Source organism: Orycteropus afer, unplaced genomic scaffold (genome assembly GCF_000298275.1).
Source record: "Orycteropus afer afer isolate SDZICR_OR568_19922 unplaced genomic scaffold, OryAfe1.0 scaffold00065, whole genome shotgun sequence".
In the NCBI taxonomy this organism is placed as follows: domain Eukaryota; kingdom Metazoa; phylum Chordata; class Mammalia; order Tubulidentata; family Orycteropodidae; genus Orycteropus; species Orycteropus afer.
The window spans coordinates 10,379,373-10,398,308 of record NW_006921652.1 but is presented as its reverse complement, the minus strand read 5'-3'; positions in this window follow the sequence as shown (position 1 = coordinate 10,398,308).

Sequence of the window (18,936 nt, the reverse complement as noted above, 5' to 3'; positions counted from 1 at the left end):
CATGAGTGACGCAAGTGACCCTGGCTAGGAGGGATTAGCAGTAAATGATGTTCTGGACATCTTTGGCCTGTAATAACTTGCTGGTCATTAAATGGAGAAGGGCAGAGGGATTTATAGGGGCCCAGTTTGCCTTTAGGTGCATAAATATACCCCATGTATTTTATATTTAGTATTTTCATTATATTATATAAAAGTAATGGCGATGCTATATTGCTTACATGCATTTATAAAAGTACATCACCTGGAAATGCACACAGGCTGTTATTATAGGGGTGTGCCCTCTCTGCCTGGCTGTGGATTGCTCCCACCTTGGGTGGCCTCCATCCCACAGGGTGGAGGGTCACTTTTGTCTCACACCTTCTGAGTCTGCAGCTGGGAGTTACTTAATTGGCATCTATAAACAAAATGTTTTTGTTCTACTCACAGGGTTGAGGATGGTGGTAGGTGGGTACAGAATTCATAATTGTCTGAACAAAGGAAATATCCACCCATCCTCAGGGTGTGAGGTGGTGCATGTCACAGGCAGAGACCCAACGGCTTACCTTGGGAAAGTGTGGGCTTGGGGGGTGGTATCTCCATGTAAGCCCTGTGGATTTGCCTAATGGAACTCAGAGCTGGCTGCTCACACCTTGTTCACAGGACAGTCTTAGTCTATGGAATGAGTAGATTCTAATGAGTAGAGTTCAATCCCAGGTGCCTGGCAGGTCCACACACCCACTAGAATCCCTGCTGAGTTGGGGACCGCTGACCCCCTCTCACTGTCCTGTAACTGCCTTCTCCTGAGCCTGCCCCCAGAGCATCTGAGGATGCCCCATCTCAGGTGGCCATACCTGACACCAGAAGTTTCCCCAAGAACCTGGGCCTATGTCTACAACAATTATCAGCTGCCCCCCACGTTGGGCTGCCCTAATATTTTTTCCAGCCCTTTCCTCTCACACCCCACTCAGAGGCTACAGGGATAAGTAGGGGAGGCAGCACTTGACAAGGCCAAAGCGCTCCAATGGACGTCTGAGTAGCTGAACTCCTATCAGACAAATTCCGGAACCCTGCGCTGAAGAGACTAGGAGCCGGATTCGGGAAGGTTCCCCAGCGGGAGGCCAAGGAACTCAGATCTGGCGGGATCGCCTGCCTCCCAAGGCTCCGAGGCTCTCAGGACCGGAGCTCGGGAAGAGACAGGAAGAAGGCTGCTGGAAGAAGCTGGGCGAGGAAGCCAGGGAGGAAGGCCGGGCGAGCGGCTCCCCGGGACCCTTCAAGGCACTGGGTCTCCCAGTCCCGGGACTAAGGAGGGTGGGGGAAGCAATCCTCAGGCTCTGCCTGCAGTCTGAAGACGAGCTCCGGACAAGACCCGAGAATCCCCTCTCTATCTGGTCTATCTGGTCCCGCGAGGCCCGGGTCCCGCGAAAGCCGAGCCCGAGCTCCGCGCTGCTGGGGTTGGCGCCGGGGAGCCAAGCAGAGCTGGGTACTCGGACGCAGTCCAGACCTAGAGGCTGGCGGGAAAGGGGTGCTGGGAAGGCGAATTCGGCGGAGAGAAAAGGCCAGGACAGACGAGAGAAGGGCGAGGGGTGAAAGGTGGAGGAGGAAAGGAAGGGACGCGAATGGCCGAGCCGAGAGAAGGCCGCACCCGGAGTTGCCGCGAGGAAGTGGAGCAGAGAAAGACGCACAGGCGGGCGAGAGCAGCGCACACCTCCCTCGGTGTCCCCGGGAAGAAACAGTGCAGATTCCCGCCGCTGAGAATGGGAAACAGGGTTAGGCAGGAGGTGAGCAAAGCGCCCCGCCGTTGTACGGAGCTGAGGCCTTTTCCTCCCGCGGTTCAGGACGCTGCTCCCTCTCTGTGCTGAACCCGCGGAGTGCGCAAGCCATTCTTATCCGCATCTGCCCTGAGCGGCGCGGAGGGAAAAACCGGCCTTCAGCATCCCGCACCCCCATTCCTGCCCCTGCTACGGGTGTAAGGCCAGGGGCCAGGCCAGAGAAACTGAGAACTGAAAGGCGAGGTAACGGGGACCTCTTCGGTCCCATTCACCGCTTTGTCCCTTAAACTCAGCTCTGTGTCCACACAATAGACGCTCGAAGGAATACTTGCTGAATAAATGATGAACGCGTGCATATATGTATGGGGAGGCCCAAGTAGGGTTAGAGTGGGGTCCACTTCTCAGGCTGACCCTTACCTCGTACCAGGATGCGGCGACAGTGGTCCGCCTCTCCGGGCCCGGGCTGCCGGTCGCTGCAGGCACCGCTCTCCCTGGAGCCGACCGGGCTGGAGGCCGAGGTACCGGCGACCTCTCTCGGGCTGCGGCCGCCCCCACCAGCGCGCGAGTCCTCGGCTCCGCCGCGTCCGCCGCCGCCACCCGACTCTGCCGGGAGAATAGGACGGCGGTCGCGCTCGGCGATCCCATCGCCCATGCCAGCGGTCACCGCCGCCTCCGCCACCGCGGAGCCAGCCTGGGCTGGTGGATCTCGCGGCTCCCCGCCCTCGCGGCCCCCGCCCGCCTCCTCCTCCTCTGGACCCGCCCACCCCGCCGCTCCGCCCTGTTGATTGGGCGGGAGTCGGGGGTCTACTCCCGGCAGTACACCAGAGAGCTGCTCCTGGCAGAGACGAGAGTGGCCCGGCTCCTCCACCCGGGTCTAGCGGAGCTCTGAGCTCGGCGGAGGGTGGCTGGGGCGGCCCTGTGATACCGAGGAACTTCCACCCATTCCTAAAGTTTGTTAACCCCTTTCTTCACCCCCTCAGCCTACTTCCCTCCCCGCTCCATCAGTTCCCAAAGAACAGCCTCGCTGCTCCGGCTGGTTCAGCAAGATCAATAACCAAAGCACAAACTATATGGGGTCAAATTTACAACAAATGGAAAAATTAGAAACCCAGAGAGTTTATGTTAATGAGGGAGGAACAACTCAGAACAGGTGAGAATGGTTACACAACTCGAAGAATGTAATCAATGTCACAACATTGAATATGTAGAAACTTATTGGTCTATGCTTACTGTGTATATTCGCAACAACAATAACATAAATACAATTTAGAAAAGAAAAATAACCAAAGCACGGGCAGAATGCGATCCCAGAGAGGCAGCAGCAAACAGGAAGTTGGCTTTGCTCTCGAGCACGGTGGGTAGAGGTCTGGAGGTGCGGTGCAGATCGGGGGTTCGGATTCACACCTCCAGTTCCACTCACGAACACAGGCCTCAGGCCCCTCCCGGCTCTCCGGGAGATCAAGAGAATGGCGCAAATGAACCCAGAATGATGAGGCAGGGACACCAAGGGACTCACCCACACCCGCCCGCCCAGGGAAAGAAAACAGACAACGGGGTTGAGAAGCCGGAGGTTGAGAGTGAGACCGAAATTGTAGGAGGCAGCACACTACCGCTTCCATAGCAGGTCCCAGGCCTTCAGAGCTCCCCACTACCCTGCTCCCTGTGTAGCTCTGTGTAGGCCGAGGCAACCCAGAGAGTGCTTGAGAAGACGGACGAGCTGAGGACGAGATGGAAGACGGATAGCGCTGAGGAGCTGAGCACTGGGCACCCCTGACCATAACACCCGGCCTTCAGCGGCGACCCAGCCTCTAAGCCTTTCCGAGGAGATCAGGGCTCGTCCCAAATCTGGCTTCTTTCTTGGCAACGTTAGGGAGAACCAGGCCCAGATATCCCTTCCTTTATTTCAGAAAGGGATTTAGAAAAAAGATTGGGAAACACCAGCGAAGCTGCATGTGCAAATATGTGTGCCCTCGAGGGCCCACAACCCTCTCCCAAGGGGCTGCAACTGCACACCTTTTTCTTCCTAGTGTGCTAGTGTGAGCAAGGGTGTTTTCGTCTGTCTGAGGGGCTGCCGTGGGTGTGCCCTGCTGTCCGCCTTTCTTGCTCTGGCCTATAGAAGGGCAGCCAAACTCCTCAGCCACCCCCAAGTCCTGCAGGCCAGGGCAACCCCCGGTACAGCAAGACCCCAGTCGCCTGAGGGGACCCATTGCTCAGCTTCTCATTCCACTTTTTCTACAATCTTTCTCCAGATTATTTTTATTATTCGAGTAAGAGTATTTTCTGTAGTCATTTTTTTTTTTTTTTAAATTTTAAGCAGAAATCAGATACTCTGACCCCCAGCCCTGGCTGTTCCGTCTGCCACTCGAATGGCTTTCTTTTCAACAAAAATGGGCAGCACCTGCTGGACCCCGCCGAGCTTTGTCTTCACCATTTTAACTTTTGGTTCTACGAATGACATTTTTCCATGCCAATTATGCAGGTGTCTGTGTCTGTGTCTTCTTCCGGGGTCCGCAGATGGGCTTCCGGGCCGCGCCCAAAGTCTTGGGGAAGCCAGGTAGAGGCGGTGGCCTCCACCAGAGAAAGCAAGGCGGCTCCTCCGGTTTTGGTTGGGGAAGGAGCCCCGCAGGGAGCAACGACGGTTCTGGTCCCTTGTTGACTCCAGGAAATTCCCGCTTTTCCCTTTTCTCCTGAACCCTTTCTCATGTTCTCTCTTCGCGGTGTGGGATTCCACCTCTCTCAGGAACCCCGGGCTTTCTCTTCCCTGCAGGCCTCGGCGCCGGGACTGAGTGAGGAAGCCAGGGCTTCTGCGCGCCAAGGCGGCCAGTGTGTGGATGGTAGAAGGAGGCTTTTTCTCTCGCCCAGTCACACCCGACTCAGGCCTAGCTGGGAGCCTGGGAACCTCCTTGAACCCCGAGCTCTCTAACCGTGGGCTGCTCAAGCCCCTCGTCCCTCTCGGGACACGCTGTCTCCGGACAGCCCAGGCCCCCGCCCCAGAAGACTTGCTGTGCAGGGTCACTGGGCTCCCGCCAATATCCTCCCCTCCCAGGCTGGGGCGGCGGGGGGCGGGGGTACCCGACCCTCTCTCCTTTTTCGAAAAGCAGTTGAGGAAACTGGACTTGCAGGGCGTGTGTGTGTGTGTGGGGGCACTGTTGGAAGGGAGCAGAGCAGAGACCTCAAATGCTTTCTCAGTGTCTCTGGCCTTGCCCTGGCTCTGGGGTAGACAAACCCCAGCTTCTGACCTGGCTCTTTGGGGGTCTTGCAGGTGCGCTCCAGCCGGAGGCCTAGATCCATTCCAGGGATCGGTATCCCTGCCGGCCTTCTCGCTCGGTGTCTTGGGAATGAAAGGGCTTCTGCCTTGCGGAGTGAGAGGGTTTGGGGCACAGTGGAGCTGCTTCCTTCTGGTCTGGAGGTGGGTGACACTGCCATCAGGAGTTATCGCGGTCCAGGTCCTCCACTCCTCGCGGGAGGGACAGGGTGAGGGCCTCCAGGGCAGATAGTGCCGGCCTCTTCCCCAGCTCAGAAATCCCTTAAGACTGGCTCTCACAGGGATTTCTCCAGGAATCAGCCCAAGTTGGGGCAGGAGGCCGTTTTATCTCGCGTCTCTGCGTTGCTCGGCGCAGTCTACCGTCCTTCAATCCCGCTACCTCTTCCAGGTGTGAGTCGGTTTAGGAGTTTTTGAGAGACCCTTCAGTCCTGCTCCACCCACCTATACCAGGCACTGTCTCCACTCAGTGGGTTGGACCGACTTCCTCAGCCTCAGTATTGCTCTGGGTGGGGTCCCTGACCTCCTCAAGATAAACAGAGCTCCCCTCCCACGTCCCCCTCTCAAGCCCGCAGCCCGGATTCTCTCCGCCAGCGAGGAAGCGAGGAAGCGAGGGAGCTGCGCCAGGGAGTGGGAGCCGCCGCCTGCCGGGGTGGGAGAGGCGAGGCAGTCCTGGGTGCCAGGGAGCGCAGAGTGTATGTGGGTGGATGAGTCGGAGCCTTGGATCCCCAGAAGCTGTTCAGTTCCTCGGCTGCCGAGTCCATCCCTCCTCCGCTGCCAGCGCGCCTGCGGCTCGGGTCGAGCCAACTGCATCCCAGCCAGAAGGCTTCGAAGGCTCCCTGCAGCTTGGTGGCTGCGGTGGAATCTCGGAGGTCCGGTCCTGTGTCTGCCCTTGTTTGTCCACATCCCTTGGGATGTTCGGGTCGGCACACCAGGCAGACTCTTGGCTCTCAAGGCCTGGACTCGGTCCAGATCAGCCCTGTTCCTTCTAGTGCCGCTTCGCTCTCGCTGTATCTGGGGCCGCTCTCACTCGGCTGCTCACCCGCAAGTAGATCTTCTTACAACAAGTGTGAAAAATGGCTGATTCTCTCTGCCTCTGCTCCCTTCTTTCCCATTGTCTTTTTATTATTATCATGATATATTTCAAACAGAAACAAAGACTTGTACAATGAACCCCCATGTGCCCATAATCTAGCTTCAAAAACTACCCACTAATAGTTAATCTTCAACTGGATCTTGAAGCTGCGGCGGCAGGGTGCCCTCTTTCTTCCTGTCCTCAGCTTCGGGCTCTCCTCTTCACCACCACCTGGAGGCTCCAGGGGCCTGGGTTGCTCTGTGCTGCTCTGCGCACCCCTTTCTGTCTGTGTTGGATGTCTGCCTCTTGACTGTTTTGGGGCCCCACTCAAACGTCCGCGGGAGATCCTGTAGCACTCATCCTCTTCCCAGTGATCCGGTCTCTGGATGTGATTCCCTTCAACTGTCACAGCAAGGGGAGCTTGGGGTGGGCAGAGAGGGACACTCACTCCTAAGCACCTCAACTTCCTGGCAGACACAGTTTAAGAAGCACAGAAGAACAAACTGGCAAAAAGAATCACCCCATTTCCTTTCCTAATCTCCCTGACTATGCCCCACTCCTACATGTCTGGGTACCAGATCTTTGCCCTGGCACATTGGAGAGGGACCTATTGTCCCAACTCCTGGTTAGGAGGGATTGGCATTTTTTAAAACGTAGGATGCTGTTGGAATTTTAAGAAGGAACATTATTGGTAAAAACAATCAAAGTATATTTATTTTTGAGAAGAATGTTGGTGTTGTTACCTGCTATGATGTCCTCTCCTTGGGTTTCCGAGACGGTGGAGTTCTCTCCTTGGGTTTCCAAGGCAGTATCACTTCGGATAGTAGATTGCCCAACTTTCAGTCCATTGCCCAACATTCCTTCCAAGGAGTGGCTGGTGGGTTTGAACCACCAGCCTTCTGGTTAGCAGTCAAGTGCCTTAGGCACTACACTACCAGAGCTAGCAATGCTGAAAGAGATGGAGGGCAGCTCCAACAGTGGAATCATAAGCGGTTTGTTTTCATGGTCGGGGAAGTGCTGGGGGCGGAGTTGTGGTTGTTGTTGGGTAAGGTCCAGTCTGCTTTGATTCTTAGTGACTCAATGGACAGCAGAACGAAACACTGTCTAGTTCTACATGATCATCATAATTGTTGCTATGTTTGAGACCATTGTTGCTGCTACCATGTCAACCCAACTCGTTGAAGGTCTTCCCTTTTTCCCTGACCCTCTACTTCACCAAGCATGAAGACCTTCTCAGGGATTGGTTTCTCCTGGTAAGAAGGCCAAAGGACATGAAACGAATTCTCTGCATTCTCACCTCTAAAGAGCATTCTTGTTGTATTACTTCCAAGACAGATTTGTTCATTCTTCTGACAGCTCATTGTATTCAGTGTTCTTCACCAATACCGTGATTCAAAGACACCAATTCTTCTTCAGTCTTCCTTAGTCATCATTCAGCTTTTGCATGCACATGAAGTGATTGAAAATACCATGGCTTGAGTCAGGCACACCTTAGTCCTCAAAATGACATCTTTGCTTTTTAACACTCCAAAGAGGTCTTTTGCAGCAGATACACCCAATGCAATATTTCATTTGATTTCTTGAACTGCTACCTCCATGGGTGTTGATTGTGGAGCCAAGTAAACTGAAAGTTTTGAAAACTTCAATCTTTTCCTTAATTATCCACTCACGAAGATTCTTGTTTTCTTTATGTTGTAGTGGAATCTATACTGAAAGCTGTAGTCTTTGATCTTCCTCAGTAAGTGCTTCAAGTCCTCTTTGCTTTCAACAAGGAGGATCAAGTCATCTCTATACTGCAGATATACAATATACGAGTCTTCTTCCAATCCTGATGCTGCATTCTTCGTCATATAGTCCAGTTTATTGGATTATTTGCTCAGCATACAGATTGAATAAGTGCTGTAAAAAGATACAACCCTGACATATACCTTTCCTGATCCCCTTGTTCTGTTCGAATGATTACCTCTTGGCTATATTTTCCAACTACTGATCCTTCTTGTTTTCAACTTTTGCATTTCAATCACAGCAATTATTAATGCATCTTGATTTCATATTTGATCAATTTCAGACTGCAAAAATTGGTGAAAATCTTCAGTTTCTTCATGTTTGGCTTTAGTGGTTTGTGCATAAATTTGCATGATAGTTGTATTAACTGGTCTTCCTTGTAGGGATATGGATATTATTCTATCACTGACAGTGTTGTAGTTTAGTATACACCTTGAAATGTTCTTTTTGACAATGAATGTGACACCATTCCTCTTCAGTTTCTCATTCTTAGCATAGTAGACCAACCATATGTTTGTCTGATTCAAAATGGCCAATATCAATCCATTTCAGCTTACTGATGTCTAGGATATCAATCTTCAAGCATTCCATTTCATTTTTGACAACTTCCAAATTTCCTAGAGTCATACTTTGTCCATTCTGCACTGTGATTTTTAATGGATGTTCACAGTTGTTTCTTCTCATTTTGAGTTGTGTCATTTCAGTAAATGAAGGTCCTGAAAAATTTACTCCATCCATGTCATTAAGGTTGACTCTACTTTGAGGAGGCAGCTCTTTCTTGGTGGTATGTTGAGTGCCTCTATCCTGAGGGGCTTATCTTCTGGCATTGTATCAAATAATGTTCCACTGCTATTTGTAAGGGAACTCTTGTGGCACAGTGCCTAAGGCATTTGACTGCTAACCCGAAGGCTGGCAGTTCAAACCCACCAGCCATTCCTTGGAAAGAAGATTGGGCAATCTACTTCCATAGAGATACTGCCTCAGAAACCCAAGGAAGGGTCGCTATGAGTTGAATCAATTAGACAGCAATGAGTTTGGGTTTGTTTGTTTATTTATTTATTTATGGCTGTTCATAAGGTTCTCACTGGCAAAGTTTTTAATCTTAGTCTGGAAACTCCACTGAAACCTACCCACCATGGATGATTCTGCTGGTTTTTGAAATAACAGTGTCATTACTTCCAACATCCCAGCAACATGCAAGCCAACAGAGGAGCAGCAGTGAGAGGGGCAGGGCTAGGATCCTCTAATGCCATTGTTTAGTACCCTTCCTGTGTAACTGGGCCACTCAAAGACTGAGGTGACTCATTTCAAGATGACTGAGCCTTGTCTCTGCTTCCCCTCCCTTCAGGGCATCAGGACGTTTTGCTCTGGGAATCTGCTAGGACCAAGACAGTTCAGGCGTCTTCATGCTGACCATGAAGTTGGATGGAAAACAGTGGTGGTCATCCCTGAGGAAAAGCAGGGAACCCAAGCCACCTGGACTGTGGCTGTCCAGTGCATTGTGAGGTGGAGAGGCCCAGCCTTTGTGTCACCTCAGGACCTGCTGTCTGTCCCGCTATATAGCATTTACCATCTGCCAGTTTCCACTCACAGGCACCTGGATGCCTGGAGCTCAGCTCCTTGTTTAATTCTAAGTCATAGGGTGTGTTCCTTGCCCTGCTCTGTTCTTGGCCAGTTCTAGAGCTACTCAAGACCAGCTGGCAATGTCAGGCCTGATATAACCACCCATGCCTTTCACAAGTCCAGTCTGAGGGGCCTATCCTGGAGGGCTGCCTGGGGTAAGTTGCAGCCCTAGTCCTGTTTGTAAAGAGAGTCACAGGTGTGATTCTCAAAGGCAGGCAGGGCCTGATGAGATTACTCAGGGATCTCCTTATGGTGGGTACAGGGAAGGTGCTGCCTGCAGGGAAAAGTCTGGAAGGCTTCAGGGAAGAGGCAAACTGGAAGTCTCAGCCCATGTGAAGTCATGAGAAGAGCTTAGAAAAAAATTACAACTGCTTAGCTACATCTATATGGCTTTGCATGTGGGTTCCAGTGGACATCCATGTATTTAAAAGGATTCCAGGTGATTGTAATGTGCAGTGCAGGTCTGGCCCCACTGAATTGGGCTATGTTTGGGAGAAGCAGGCATTTCCAGTGATAGACTGGCTGGACCAAAGGTCTGGAGGTATCGTCTTGTGGAGATCTAGGAAACTGGAAGTGGTAGCATTTGTCAGGGTTTGGGTGGAGTTGAGGGCAGTGGGTGGGTGCTGATGGCAGTGTGGACTGGAAGATGGGGGGTGTTTAGAGGAAGAGGCTTCTGGAATAGCACACAGCCTGGCTCTGATACAACCTGATCTGCTGGTGTCCAGCCTGACCTGAAGACTATTTTCCTTCTTCCAGGCATAGGACTCAGAATTCTCACCAGGAGAGGCTGCTTAAGGGGAGGCAACCAGGCGGTGCAAGGGTGGGAGGTTGTTAGACCTCTCAGTCAATGCAGATGGATGCCAGCGTCCTCAGGTTCTAGGTTGTGACCTTCCAGATGCTCTGATTTTGTGATTCCTTGATCCTCCCTTTCCACCTGCTCTCTTCCAGGCAGATTCCTCCCTTTTCTCTGCTTCCTCCTTCTCCCCAAGGCTTGCTTGGTGAGTCTTTCTTATTCCATCTGGCTCTGAGTTTGGCCACTTGGTCCTCCTCAGTTTGCCTCCTCCCCTCTTTTCTTTCTCCGATCGCCCTCCTTCCTCTTGGCCCCCTTCCCTCAGATGCCCTGCATGGCGGACTTCAGCACAGTTCACGTCCAATCCTCCCATCCTTCTGTCCCTCCTATTTCTCCTAGGTTTTCCTTCTCTCTCACCCTCTCCCTCCTGGGCAGTGGCATCCTCTTTCTCTAAGAGTTAGATCCCACCAGACACGGAGTTTTTACTACCAAGAGAGGCAAGAGACTGAAGCTTGGAAACTTTTCCCTTCTTTCTTAACAAACTAAATCCCATCACTCCTACCACATCCTATTTTATCTGGATCATCTGCCACATTAGATCCACCCTTCATTTGCTTTCAAGCAAGGGACAAGTGCCACTGGCTACATACCGGAAGCTGTGTTACACTCATAATTCCATGAAATAGTGACATCAACCTTTATTGTGGGGACTTGGTTGCCCCATTTTCCCAAGGAGGAAACTGAGGCTCAAGGTCACACAGCTGGTGTGTATGGATTCCAACCCAGGCACCAGACCTCAGAGTCCAGCCAAAGCCAAAATCTCTTTCTCTCTTAATTCATTCTGAGAATGAGGCTCCCTCTTGGTCAGCCCGATTGGACAAATTGTCCCCAGCATCTCAAAGCAGCTGGAAGTGGGTAGGAAGGAATTTTCGGAGTGAGGGATGGTGGCCGCGCGGTTGAAAGCTGGGACTCAGGGCTTGCCCTGGAGGGCAAGGAGCAGCGGCCTCTGCCAAGGTCTAAGGAAACTGGGACTGCGAGGACCAGCATGCTCACTGCAGAGTCTGGGTTTGCTGTGGCGCCCTAGAACACTGCATGTGTATTTGTAACAAACTTGTTGAGGTATAATTTACTTACCCTACAATTTACCCATTTAAAATGCAGAATTCAGTGATACTTAGTATATTCACAGAATATGCAACTATCACTACAGTCCATTTTAGAACATTTCATCACTTCAAAACTACACTCTGTCGTTTGTTTAGCTATCTCTACCCTCCAACTCCTTCACTTCCCCAGCCCTAAGCAACCACTAAGGATCTCTGGCGGCATAGTGCCTAAGGCATTTGACTGCTAACCAGAAGGTTGGCAATTCAAACCCACTAGCCACTCAGCGGAAGGAAGACTGGGTAATCTACTTCCATTAAGATTGATCGCCTTGGAAACCCAAAGGGGGTCACTATGAGTCAGACTCAATGGCAGTGAGTTTGTTTTTCCGAAGCCATCACCAGTCTGTTTTCTGCCTATGGATTTGCCCCTTCTGGACATCTTATACAAATGAAATTGTACAACATGTGGTCTTTTGTAACTGGTTTCTTTTATTTAACATAATGTTTCAACTTTCATCAATGTTGTAGCATGCATCAGCACATAATTCCTTTTTTATAGTTGAGTACTGTTTCATGTGTGGGTATACCGCATTTTGATTATGGATTCATTATTTGATGGACATTTGGGTTGTTTTTCTACCTCATATGTATGCAAGTCCCTGAGGGATGGGCCAGAAGAGAGAGGAAGTTTTCTGGGAATGGCTTGAGGAGCCTGGTGAGGCTCAGGGCAGCGCCACCCAGTGGCTTCGCATACTCTATTACGTGTCCACCTCCTGTAGCCTCTTTTTGGCTTCTGTCCAATGAGGCAGAGCTGGCTGCTAGCTCCGCTCCTAGAAATAGAGGCTTTGGAGCACTGGTTGAGAGTCCTGGCTCTTTGCTAGGTTGGGTGCCTCCTAACTAAATAAATAACTGGCTGAGTGATCTTGCGCAGGTTGCTTAATCTCTCTGTGCCTCAATGTCCACTTCCATAAAAAGCAGATAATAGTAATACCAAACTTCTGGAGTTGTTATAAGGAGTAAATTAATATGTGAGAACACTTTATACAGTGCCTGGTGGGTGCTTGAGGAAAGAAAATTTAAGCTCCTATTATGGGTCATTCAAGGATTAAAGCCGAGAGCTCCTGTGTGTACAGAACGCACAAGGAACACTAGTTCAGAGTTAGCTAAGTCTGAGGAAGATGGGCAGGTTATCCCTTCCGCAGCTGGGTTGTGGGCTGAGATTTTGGGCCTTTAATCCCCGACTGCCTGGCAGGAGGGAATAGGAGAGCAGAAGAGATGCAACTGGCCCCCAAGGGGACAGCAAATTCCTTGCTGGTCTCTCAATCTTCTATTCTCCAAATATGGACACAACACACAGAAGGCAGTCTAGCTGTGAGGATGAATTCGAACCTTCGCCTCCTGTCATCTAACTCCTCCGAGCCTGGCGAGGACACTACCAAGCTTTTCGCGTTTATAGTTGCGAAGGTGCCTCGCTCTCCTGCTCCCGCCCGCCTCTCAGCTGGATTCACTCTCTGTCCTCTCCTGGCTACCTACCAGCCAGGCCAGTAGTCTGCCCCACGTGCTCCAGCGAGAACAACTCCGGGGATGCGCGCAGGAAACTGTAGCGAAGGGCCAAAGAGGATCGGAGTCCTCGGGCTAGGAGGCAAGGGAGGATCGCTGCGGAGAGTGTCACATCCTCTCTCTTTCCCGGACTTTTCCTACCGGGCAGGCCCAGGGGAGAGCGGGGCGTGTGCGCACTCGTGTGAGGAGCAGCTACCTAGGCTGCCTTCGAGAGAGGCGGCTGGAGGCGAGCGCAGGCAGAGGAGATTGGTGTTTCTCTTATATTCTTCTTATAACTTTTATATTCTCTTATATATTTTATAATATATATTTTATAAAGAATATAAAATATAATATTTTATATTCTTATAACTTTATATTCTCTTATAACTTTAGAATTAGTGGGGTATAACTCGTTACTTGCTGTAGTTAGGTGGGAGCTCCGGTGGCATAGTGCCTAAGGCATTTGACTGCTAACCAGAAAGCTGGCGGTTCAAACCCACCAGCCACTCCTCGGAAGGAAGGTTGGGCAATCTACTTCCGTAGTGATACCGCCTTGGAAACCCAAGGAGGGGTCGCTCTGAGTTGAATAGGCCATCGAGCGATCCCGACTCTTGGCAGCCCCGTGGACAGAGTAGGTCGGCCCAGACAGTTTTTTTTTTTTTTTTTCTGTTTTCCCTAGGCTGTAATATTTACAGGGCAGATCACCAGGTCTTTTCTCCTCACGGAGACGCTGGGTGGGTTTAATGGCCACCCTTTTGGTTAGCAGGCAAGCGCCTAACCATTGTGCCCCCAGGGCTCCTTCATCTATTATATAAATCCAGGAAAAAAAATGTTTAAAACATTGTTTTTAGGAATTAGTTCAAAGGAGGTTTGTTTCGAAATTCCCATCAAGAGCAACTGCTGGTCTTTCCTCCCTGGCTTTGAACCTCAGAAAGCTTGGCCACAGTGACTTGACTTACCAAGTAGACACAGTTTCCTTTCATTTTTGCTACAGTGGCAATAGCCACAGCAACACCGCACATTCAAGGTACTGTCTCCCTCCTATATCCCCAGTGCCAGGGAAACTTTGAGTCTTGGACTCTCTTGCTCCAGGAAGTGATCATTTGGGATTAGCACCATCTGAGCCAACCTTTGCTGGGGGAGCTGGCCTGAGGGCTGGCACCGGAGGGAGCAGTCCCTCTTCAATCACTCAGGCTCTGGGGGCTCTCTTACCTGGTGGGCTCAAGGCCTCTTTGCCGCACTCTCTGTTGAAGTGGTAGGAGCACTTGAGGCCTGCCTCCCTTCTCCTTAGGGAAGGAAATCCCAGGGATGGAGTAAGAATGGAAGGAAGGTGGGGCATTGGGTTTGGGTTTTTGTTTGTTTGTTTGATGTCAGAGGTGGCACTGGCCCAGGCTGGGTGAGACTGAAGGAATTCTCCATCTTTTGACCATGAGAAAGGATTTCTGAGATGGAAGGTCAAGGAGCTGGGTGGCAGAACATTGAGGGTGAAGGGTGAATGGAGTGCCTCTGTCAGAGTACTGGGCATGCTTGCCACTAGCCAAGGTCCCCTCACAGTCTCATCTCATGAAGCCTGTCTCCTTACTCCAAGATGCATCTACTGGGAATAATCCTCTGGGAGCTGTTGTGCATTCCTTGGGATATTCTTCATCCAATGGATATTAATTGAGCTGTATGTATTAATTGAGCTATGTGCTGAGCACGGTGAACAATTGTAAACCAAACAGACCCAATTCACCCTAGCGGGAGTGGTGGAATTGACCATGGAGGAGCCCAACCTTCCTTTGGACAGGTAGACTCCATGGGGGGATCACTAAGGTTGATTTCCCTGGTCCTCACCTGGCCATACATAAACAGATGCACTTTTCATCGGGTGACTAAGTACAGATTTGTTTTCCTATCTTGAGGAACACCTCTGAAAATAACTCCCTTCCTAGAAGTGCTTTTGTGCAGTCTCAAGGGCCACTTAATAAACGAATGGCGTGGAAGGGGGCCCATTGCCACATGTTCAATTCTGTTGGCTTACAAAACAAAGCAAAGCGAAACAAAACCCATCAACCAATCAAAAAACTCCAAACAACCAAACAGACTCAGGCCTTGGATGTGTGTGTAGGGGCTTGTGTTTGTAAGTGTGTATGATATGATATGCACTAACTTCATTAACTTTTAAAATAATAATTAAATAATACATCTTAAAAAAAAAAAAAAAAAGCAAAAAGTATTATGAAATGACAAGTAGTTGTCTCTCCAGAAGTCAGCCCCATTCCTAGAAGCCCCACTTTCTTGGCCCTATTCCAAAGGTACAGACACTCCCTCACTTTATAAATAGGAATGTGGTCGTTTTGTCCGACTTTCTTTGTTCTGTGGTTTCCGCCTTTTTGGCAATTAAGTACCTGCTCCTAGTAGTCCGCGCCTGGCTGCTGCACCCTTTCTGAGTCTCCACTGCTTGCCCGCCAGGTGTGAAAATGCCAATCTCCCCACAGCGTCGCCGTTTTAGTTACCGAATATTTCTATCTTTGTGGGTCTGCTAGGTTTCATTAAAAAACAAACAAACAAACAAAAAAACTAGGACTCAAGAAGAAAAAGCAAGAGAAGGAAACAATGTTTGACACACAGGACTATTTGCTTCAGTCTGGCCTTGGGAGCTTGGGTTGAGGGTGACACCCGGCACTAGATCAGGCCGGAGTCCAGAGGCCCGAAGTCCTTGCGGGAGTCGCCGCCCTTCAAAGGCGAGCGAACAGTGCAGGCCCGAGGGGCGGCGGGGTCAGCGGGGAATTAGCGCGCCGGGGCCAGAAGAGAGATCGCTGCGGGGCGAGAGTTCGGGACGGATTAACGGGTTCAAAAGCAGGTCAGGGAGAGCTAAAGGAGGAGAGGAGGTCCGCGCGAGGTCAAGGTCCTCGGCAGAGGCGGTCCGGCGAACTGCAGGCGGGGATTCCGAACGCTGGAGGCTGGAGCAGGAAGCCCGGAGCCCCCAGTGCGAACGCTAGGGGAAAGGCGGTCCTCTGGTGCCTGCGGGCCCGGGAGGCGGCGGCCCAGAGCTTCCGCCCCAGGTAAGGAAGGGGCAGCGAGGGAAGTCCGGAAACGAATCCGCGACAATTTCAATGAATAAAGAGCAAATAATGAAAAAGAGCAAATTTATCCGAGCAACTGCTGCACATGCGCGCGTATGTGATTGCTTAACAGGGTTTACTTATGTTTCTTATGTTTATTTTAATCCTGTATATTTTCCTTAATTTAAAATAGATAATAGTTTTTTCCTTTCGGCAAAGTATGTCTCCTTGACAAGCAGTCCAAGAAACCGCACCGAACAGCGCAGAGGGAATTTCTTGCCCAGGGTCCCCTTCCGCTGCGGAACAAATGATGGAATCGATCGTTTTTACACAAATGATCACGACCGACCTTCCATATTTTTGTGCCTTCGTTATTAAAAGAAACCAGGAAGGACGGCTCAACCAGACCCATGCTTCCCTGAAAGAAGTGTGTTGGGGAAATGTCATTCTGTGTGGCTCTGACTTAAACTTTTTTAGGAGAATGTGTTCACGTAGTTAAGTACCCGGGTGGCTCACAAAGTTGCCCTCAGGTACTAATCAAAGGATTGGCTGTTCGAACTCACCCAGTGGTGCCTTGGGAGAAAGGCCTGGCTATCTGCTTCTGTAAAGATTACAGCCAGGGAAACTCGGAGCCGTTCTACTTTGTAACGTATGGGGTCCATGAATCCAAAGCCACTGAACAACAGACATTTTTCCCTTCAAATTCATATATTACTTAAGTTCTGTCTTTGTCTTCCAAGTTTTAAGAGTTCCCGGAGCTTGGAGAACAAACTCGGGAATACTAGGAAATGTGAAACGGGCGCTTGGTAAATGACCAAAAAAAGACGGACAGAGAGATGAGCACTAAGCGTATCCGGGTGGGGGTGGTGCACATGCTCGGCCATTCCTCCCCCAGAGATCTGCCTCTCTCTCCCCCAACCTGGGCCTTTTGCCTTCTTTTCCCTTGGGCGAGCCCGGATGCCCAGTTGCGGGCTTTGTCTCCCTGAAACCCCTCTGCGTTGGGTCGGGCTGATTTTCTTCTGGGAACCTTCTCGAAGAGTCCTCTCCTCAAGGCGAAATTCGCAAATCCTTGAGGGGAGCGGGTGGTGGTGAAAGTAGGGCTGGAGGTCAAGGTTTAGGACGTGTGCAGAGCGGGCAGAAAGGGAAGAAGAGCGACGAGTCGGAGATTGCGGGAGAGGCGGGGACAGAGCCATAGCTGCTTGCAGGATCACTGGAGGAGGGGGAGCTCCACTAGTCCAGAGACACAGGGCGGGGCCGGAAATGGGCGGGCCCTGGGGATCCAAACAAAGCCTGGCTGGGTCTCCGCCTGGGGCTATCTGCGTTTTCTTGTTTCTCCCCAGTCTTTCTGCTTGGCCCGTGGGCAGGCTGGTCTTAGCTGGGGAGTGAGACTGCTAGTGGAGAAACAGCCTAAAGAACTCAGTGTCCCGGGAGACCCAGTCCTGCACTCGGTCCGGCCCCACACGGCCCTTGTTGCATACGCGGAGTCTTTGGGTAGTGGGCGAGGGGTGTCGTTCCGGCCCTTGGGTCTGGAGGGCCTCTGTGGCGGTGGCTTTGTTCTAAAGTACCCTGGGAATCCCAGTCTTGGCCCCCAGCCCCCACGGACCTGACACGGTGCCTGCAAATCCTCCCATTAGAAATGCATCCCTCTGACAAAAAACAAAAACAAAAACGTTCTCTAGGTTTTAAAATCATGTAAATAATGTTGAGAGTTTTCTTAAGGCCGTTTCCAACTTTTGCACACTGTTCACAAGATTTTTTTTTTTTTTTTTTTTTCAACAACAACAACCGAACCCACTGCCATAGAGTCGATTTGGTCTCATAGCGACCCCATAGGACAAAACAGAACCGCCCCACAGGGTTTCCAAGGCTGTAAATCTTTATGGAAGCAGACTGCACGGTCAGTCTCCCATGGAGCGGTTGGTGGGTTCCAACCGCCAACTTTTAGGTTAGCAACCGAATGGTTTAACGTCAGGTTGGGACAACAATAATAGAATTTTAAAAAGGAAAAGAAACCCCAGTACCCAAACAGAATTACTCGCTCTCTTTCCTTAAGAGACAGAGAGAGAGAGAGAGAGAGAGAGAGAGAGAGAGAGAGAGCGCCTTTTTTTCTTACATATATACTTAATTTGAAGGCGCTCTGGTGGCGCAGTGGTTAAAGCAATAAGCTGCTATCCGAAGAGTAGGCAGTTCGGGCCCACCAGCTGCTTCGTGGGAGAAAGATGAGGCAGTCTGCTTCCGTAAAGATTTACAGCCTTGGAAACCCGGGGCAGTTCTCCATCCTACAGGATCGCTATGTGTTGGAACCCACTCGATGGCAGTGGCTCTGGTTTTGGTGTTTGTGTCATTTTAGTCATGGCGAAGGAGCTCTGGTAGCATAGTGCCCAAGGCACTTGACTGCTAACTAGAAGGCTGGCAGTTCAAACTCACCAGCCACTCCTCGCAAGGAAGGTTAGGCAATCCACTTCGGTAGTGATACTGCTTCGGAAATCCAAGGAGGGGTCGCTATGAGTCGGGGGCCGACTCGAAGGCACATAACAACAACAGTCATGGCCAACGCGCAATTCTGTATTCAGTGTTTTCCACTTAAAGTCATATCTAAGTATTTACCTTGTATGACGATCTTTTATAAGTATACTTTTCGAAAGCTGAGTAATGTTCTGTTACTGTGTGCTTTACCTTACTATTTAATAGTTAGACATTCAGGCAGGTCCAGTTTCTCAGCATTCAAATAACGCGCAAACACAGTAACACTGTTTTGTGTGCACATAGCTTTCTCTTTTGGAAATGAGTGTTTCTTTCGGATCCTTATTGGGTCAACAGTATAGGTATATTAATTACTCTTATTATATCGCCAAACTGCTTTCCAAAAGAAATTGCACTGGCATTTATTTTCGGATCATTATGGGCTGGGCTCTGGCAGCATAGTGCCTAAGGCATTTGACTGCTAACCAGAAGGCT